Below are 7250 nucleotides of genomic sequence, written 5' to 3'. Positions count from 1 at the left end.
CTTTGCCTTCATGCTCTGTAAATTGTGTGTTACCTGTATTGGTTGTAAAATCAAAGGCTCCTTAACTTGCAATGTCAACAAGGACCACAAAATTGTGTTACACTCGTTTTTTATGCCCACCATGTGCACAAGAAAGATTGTAATCTTAGTAAGGCTACATTAATGAGGCTAGAGAGCTCAATGCGAAGAGAATAAAAAGCATTGAAATAAGCAGGTAAGGCAGCCGGCCCTGGTGTACAGCTCCTGAGGTGGTTGAATGTTCCCAATGTGCGTAAAGCGGACTGTGCACAGCCAGAGTTAGCACCCAACGCAGCATTTCTTGCGTGGTATAACCTTTAAGCATCACGGGCATAACTAGGATGCGAAATGTAGTTTGACGCATTAATGAGAACTGCTAAAATTTTAGTCATACTGGCAAGATCATATGTTTAGGTAATAGGCTTCCCAGTTTTGATAAATTCACTGCTTGAGCCTGTTGGTTCATTGCTGCAGAATGCTATAACACCGAACACAAGAAATAATTAAGATGACTGGCTAGCTAAACAAGAGGGGTGATTTGCCTTTTGTAACCACTAAGTCAAGCCCTATTTCCCAATGAAAAATTTTGTTTATGGTTATTCGAAGTTGATATATCTTGGGTATAAATGGTTTGGCCCGATGCTTGCCAAAATAGAGGCGCAACTCACTATTTCTCCAACATTGAATTGCTTTTTTTTAAGTCTGCAGCTTCTGAATTGCTGAGCTTTGTGAACAACAGTGCAGACAGTGCCTTTTCAAAGTCTGAAAGTGCTGATGGCATCACGTCTTTATATATCACGTCTAACAGATACACATGCTTATCCTGTCCTCCTAAAATTGTCTTATAGTGCCATAAAAGAATATGGCTTAATATGAGAAACTGACGTATGTCAAAGGACAACAACAACAAAAAAAAGACCCAGAAGGCTTGTCTTTTTCTGTAAGCGCTTGTTCAAACCTTCAAGTGTTATACACTGAAAATTCATTTAATTTGCCATATTTAGCCTGACAAATAGCTTATAAGCTTTGAAAAAGTGCGAATTTAAGAATGGCTGCCAAAAGAAGCGTCATAAAAGAAATAAAATACCTGCCGTCAGCTTGATTCACTGGTCCGCAGCCTTTGCGCCAACTCCGAGTGCACGCTAGTGCGCATCCTTTCGCTGCCTGTTTACTTGCTGCTTGTGGCGGGTTGACCTTAAACAGCTGCCTGGAAAAGAGGGCAGGCACAATTGATTTTCTTCCTGCTGCTTACATTCATGCTGTACTGTATTCCATACGGTGTATGCACTGGCCACTCAGCCACAAAGTGGAGCCAATATTATTTGTGTGGTTTGAGAGCTGCGCGAGCAGTGCAGTCGTTTTGCGCTAGCTCAGTATCATCCCCGAACGTCCGTTTCCTTATTTCTTGCCTTGCTCCAAAAGACCATGGCTGGAGTTACAAAAATTTTTCTACCAAAGCTTGTGACAATATTGTATGTGGTAGGGGCATGTGCAATGAGCCATTCATATTACCATTTCCCCAAGGCCTGTAGCGTGCTTCTTATGGAGTGTGAGACGTTAAGGAGCTCTAGCGACAGTATTCTGATGCATTGAACGCGCGACCATCCTCAAACTGGGTTTCCAATGATGTTAAGCGATTATGCAAACGGTCTGGGTTGAAGTGCTTGTCAGGTGTGTATGCATTATAAAGTGCGGCAGGGACAATTCACTGACTTGAGGTGACGAAGATTATGCCGATTGTTTCCAAGTGTTTTTTTTTTCGATGCACATGAACAGAACAAGCTCCCAGAACAGGCTTGGTCATTAGGAAACAGTCGAAAGGAAATGGTTGGAAGCCCACATTTACCAGTGGCCTTGTATAGCACATTCACTTCAAAACACTCAAATAGCCCAGGGTGATGCTGAATGCCCGAATGGGTGCGCATAATCCATAAAGTACACTGCATGAACTAAATAGTGAAATTTTCACGCACTAATTAAGGTTTCAAGCATGTGGCGCGGCGCGAGATAACAGTGTCAACGTTGCATCGTTCTCACCTGCAATTAAATGTGCACAGAAGACTCGGTATTGATTCACCCCATCATCAATGCCTTCTTTGTGAATTCGTTGCATGCGGCCATACCGTCTTCGAACGGTACCCTATTCTTTGCTTTGAAACAGTCGAAAACCTGGCGTTTGTTTTCATCATGCGGCCTGTTTCAGGCCCGCGGTTCTAGAAGCATGAACATGCAGTTTGGCATCCCGAAGCAAAAGAAAAAGCCAGCTACTCGTTACGACAAGGCATTTGTAAACCGACGAATGAACCAGAAAAAAAAAAGCGCCACACACACAGTTGTTTTTGCGAACACCAAGCCTTATACCATGTTTTGCGTCGGAGAATGCGCTGTCTGTGTGGCAGCATTTCACTGTAAAAATAAAGTCAGCCTCCTTGAGAGTGTAGCCCCACCGTGCGTTTTAGGGGCCAGTGCATACACCCTATACGCTACTGGATCCTTTTCTTTTTTTTTTAAATCTGAGTTCTTATGCCTTGAGCCAAGCCTGCGATAAGTGCCACAGGGATCCCATTTTAGGTCCCATTTTAAATGGGATAATATGAACACTGCACGTCTGAAGGTGAGATAACCATCGGTCATTAAATGTAACACAGTGGGATCCCTTGAGCAGGGAAGCGTGGCAGGGGCAGCAGAAAATTAGATGGGCAGATGAGATCAAGAAGCATGAGGGGATAAATTGGTCGCAGTTAGCACAGGACCGGGTTTTTGGAGATCTATGGCGGAGGCCTTTGCCCTGCAGAGGGCGTACATAGGCTGATGATGATGATAAATATGAATAACTTATTTAAATATACCCACGGCACTCGAGAACCCCATAATATTTTGCTCAGGAGGACAACAGGTTCCTTATTAAACAACCCAGGTTATTCTATGTTCTTTGTTTATCTGGTTCATAGTTTTCATACAAAACCTATCGGAACTACTAAAATTCCTGCGCTCTATTGCTGATTGAATATCGTGGCAGACACAATACCTAAGAAAAAAAAATTGTTAAAAATTTAAGAAATCGTGTCTGCCCTACATGTCCAACCTTTACCAAGAAAATTCCGGGCATGATAACAAATGAACTCAGCACCTAAGTATGCGGCAAACAAGAAAACAATGCTGGGCCTGCTGAAAAAGTAACTAACCTCTGGGGAAATTCAGCTGTGGTAGCTGCTGGCTCAGCCTACTCCAGGTCGAGTCCACAGCACACGAGTAGCAGCAGGCAAGTTCCCTCCGTAAGGATCGTCAGCCCCGTGTATGGTGCCTCTTGCTAGCAAAAAACAGCGGCGCCACTATTAGATGCTGCCTGCAAGCAATTGAAAACACTTGTGATAAACCTTGCCTTCCAGTGTTTCAGCAGAGGTATTTAAAAATAAATCCCGGGCTCAACACTCGACAACTTGCTACAAGGTGGGCAACACTCCAGATTAAAAGCCAACTGCACTCAAAAATGTGACCTCTTGAAAACCTAATTTCTATTTAGTCTGCCTAAAAAGACAGCAAGATACAAAATATGACAGCTGACATACGCGTATGCATGGCACAAATGACCATCAAAAATCAGCGACTCTGAAACCGAAATTGAGAAGCGTGCAGACATTACAACCAGGCTGAAGTGACGTCGCAGACAGCAAGCCAGAGCAAACATGCGCACAACAGCTTCACGTCTGCATCAGGTCCAGGAAAAGCCCACCCAGCAGAGCTTGACTGGTTAACCTGGCTGGCTGTAGGACCAATCGCCTGGTTGGCTGCAATGTCACTTCTGCTTCATCGCTGTTTGCACGATCCGCTGGCAGGTCTCACGTTGTCTGCGATGAAGTTTATTTTCTATTTTTTAAACATTTCCACCTGATTATCAAGGAATTTCACAGGGCTACGAGTAATGTCGCAATTGGTTCGGTGATACGCACTGTACGTCCAAAATAAATTTTGCCGATGCGAAATTTGAATACAGTTGGCCTTCGATTGGCCCACCTGGAGTTTTTCTAACATGCACATAGCATGTACACAATCCTTTTATTACTTCACCATCAGAAACCCGTGTTACAGCCAAATATCAAACCTGTGACCTTGTGCAAAGCAGCAGCAGACGCCTTTGTCTCTGAGCTACTGGCAGGTCAACAAACTATTCTGAGTGGCTTGAAGGAAACATGCACGCAATTCACTATTTAAGCAAGTCCCCAAAACAAATCTTAGAAATGTAAAAAAAAACAAAAAATGGGCCCATCTCCCCGCGAGAGGACTCGAGTAAATGTGTCGCATAGGGGGTGGGTGTATTGCGTTAACGTTTGTGTTCGGGGGGTTGGTGGTATCACGTGTACACCACGCAGCTATCACGCCGCTGAGTCGCCAACCCACGCCGCTGACGACGTAGCTTGAATGAGTCAAGGATATAAGGCGTGTTCGTAGCCTTTGATTCTGTGTCGATTTTGTGGCGCAGTGGGAAGAGCACCATGTACCTCGCGTTCCGCCCACAGGTAGTGAATCCGTTGTATCAGTAGCTTCTTGACGTAGTTTGAATGAGTCAAGGATATAAGGCGCGTTCGTAGCCTTTGATTCTGTGTGTTTTGTGGCGCAATGGGAAGAGCACCATGTACCTTGCGTTCCGCCCAAAGGGTCCTGGGATCGAAACCAGGCGCCCGTAACTATTTTTTTTATAGTGTAGGGGGAGGCTGGCTGCGGACAACGCCGAGGGACGACGGGTGACAGTGCGAGTTAAAGAAATGCTCTGCATTTAAAAAAGTATGGGGTTTAACGTATCAAAGCTACACCTGTGCTATGTGGTGTGCTTTTGTGCAGGGTTTCGAATTAATTTTGAACACCCAGAGACATTTTACACGGTTCTTTTTTAACAGTCATTGTTCACACAGTTCCTTTGAAAATTAGATCTGATAATCTACCGTCACGAACAGCCTAAGCTGAAACGGCAGTACGGGAGCCAAGAGATGCAAAGTTGGCAGGAGGTAAGAGAACAAAGTAAACCCCACCTTGTGCCACCAACATACACCTATGGGTTGCGGTTTATTTTGTTCTTGTTCTCAGTACTTTTCCTGTGCAAATATTAAATAAAATACCTCTGGACAGCCATTACAGCATTTGTTGCTGGCTCTGCAGCTGTAGTCAAACAGTGCAAAATTCGCTGTCATAAGGTCGACATCTTTGCACTGGCTAACAATAGGCTCTCATCATGAATCAACGCAAATGGGCAGGGGCCCTGTAATTGCTCTGGGGCAGTTACTGGTTCCATTTAAAAATTGTTGTTTAGGTCGTCAAAGTGCACTGATGTATCCTTTGCTTCTTTGTGGCACCTAGACTCGTGGGTCATAAATGAGCCAGCTGACTTCAGCACGCTGACACAGCCTATGAAAGAATGCACAACAGACTATCTTGTTCTTGAAGTGGTCCACAATGTGTGGGATGGGCTTCATACGTCTTGATTCGTGGCTCCCGCATGACGGCAGAGAATACAAAAATGCAACATTGTTTGTTCGTCCATCCTGATTTTTTTTGGTGTCTGAAAATATGGTTTTTGAAGGCTTTGTATTTCCTGAAAACCACACCACGCAAGCTAGTGGGACAAGGCATAACCCTAAGTACACTGCTGTGAAATTCAAAATGTTCAAAGCAAGCGAGACACGCAGGAAAGGTTTCTCTACACCAGCTGCAGCTTTTCATCCTGCATTGCTATCTGCACATGACATTATTATTAAAATGTAAAAAGCACTGCAGCCTGTATATGTTCTGTTCTGTATATGTTCAGTACGTGAGCACTTTTCGACACCTGGGAGACATTTAGCTGCATAGTTACATTTTTGGCTCACCTGTACCTTGGTTAACACAGAAATGTGTTGCGCTGGTTCCGATAGTGAGCTACGCCTTCGACGATTGAAAGAGATTCGTAAAATCAGAACCGGCAGCTTGACTGCCGCAAAAGATGTGCGAGTAAAACGTATTAGGCAGTTGTAGCATATCGTTACCGTGTTTACGTTACCGTTTACCGTGTTTGTGGGAGTCGAGTGCGCAGCGCGAGAGTTACCGCGAACGGTAAATTACCGGCACAGGCTTCCCCGTCGCCACGGCTTCCGGTAACACGCTAACGCAAACACGGTAACGATATGCTAAAACTGAAGAAGCAACAGCAAATACTCGCCGCATGCTCGTAAGCGTGCTTCTCAAAGGACTTTACACTGTAATGAGAACTGAACATGAATGTGGGGCTCGAACAATTTTACTCGACTGCGGAAATACACCAGAAAACTACGCGACAGTTATGGCCAGCGTAGGTTTGAAATGGACGCCAATTACAACCTACGGCTGTTAAGAACCGCCAACCAATATGATATGCTCTCCCGTGCCAGATGAGCTAAGCCCCATAAGCGTGTTTTACAGTACAGCTTGTCAAGTCATTTCATATTTCATTCGCCCAGCTAAGCCACGATGCCGATAACTCGTGTGAGCGTGCGAAGCTCGTAAATGTCGCGCTTGCACCACGACCAGCCTCGAGGGGAAAGTCTTAACACTTCAAGGAAAGAAAAAAAGCGCGCTCACCTTCTCTAAAAGCACGACGGGTGTCTCGCGGCGACGTGTCAGTCTCCGCGCGTCAAAACACGGCTCTGAATTAGGGGAGAACAAAGCCAGGTTCAACCAAGGCGTTGGTTCAATGCGCCCCGCGACGCAGTACTTCAAAGCAAGCAATGAAATGACGCTTACCTGCTGTCACGCTATCTGTCGACCGAGCGATAACTGCGAACGTGCGAAAGATATCAAGAAAACACCGCAAACACAGCGCGAACAAAGACTTATCGCGCTCAAACCCCATGCCACAACCGCCACAGGAAAAACAACACATACCACGCGCGATGGACGAATGCGGTGCCGTGCGCACGACGAGTCCTTGAGAGCAACCAGTGATGAAGTGCGGTAACTAGCGCCACCGCGATTGCAGGTCACGCTTGAATTTTGTTTCTGCGGCGCGTTGTAGACAAAAGATACTGCTACGAACCATGCAGTGGATATGTTTATTTATGTTTTGTTCTTAACGATCGGCTGCACCCGTTTGTGTTATCTGCATCCCAAGATAAGCGCGTGTTCCACTCTTTCTTATGCCGCGCGGGTTATCCTATATTTGATTAGAGAAATTCATTGCCGCACCTTCCTTTTTAAAACATATTTTTTTTCACGCACAATTGGCG

General features: G+C 45.1%; 1 long non-coding RNA gene across 1 annotated transcript; it reads right to left on the bottom strand.

Annotated features, from left to right (window-relative positions):
* Positions 1–3370: 3370 nt before the first annotated feature.
* On the bottom strand, positions 3371–6991 carry LOC144167264 (uncharacterized). The gene is made up of 3 exons (XR_013321911.1): positions 6769–6991; positions 6607–6671; positions 3371–3866 (listed from the first exon to the last, which is right to left on the bottom strand). It is a non-coding gene; the product is annotated as an uncharacterized LOC144167264 (long non-coding RNA).
* Between the last annotated feature and the right edge of the window lie 259 nt (positions 6992–7250).

This window comes from Haemaphysalis longicornis, unplaced genomic scaffold (assembly GCF_048455015.1).
Source record: "Haemaphysalis longicornis isolate Haplotype H1 unplaced genomic scaffold, Haemaphysalis longicornis Haplotype H1 scaffold_2, whole genome shotgun sequence".
NCBI lineage: Eukaryota > Metazoa > Arthropoda > Arachnida > Ixodida > Ixodidae > Haemaphysalis > Haemaphysalis longicornis.
The sequence above is the reverse complement of the archived record's forward strand: the minus strand, read 5'-3'. Positions and strand labels throughout refer to the sequence as shown.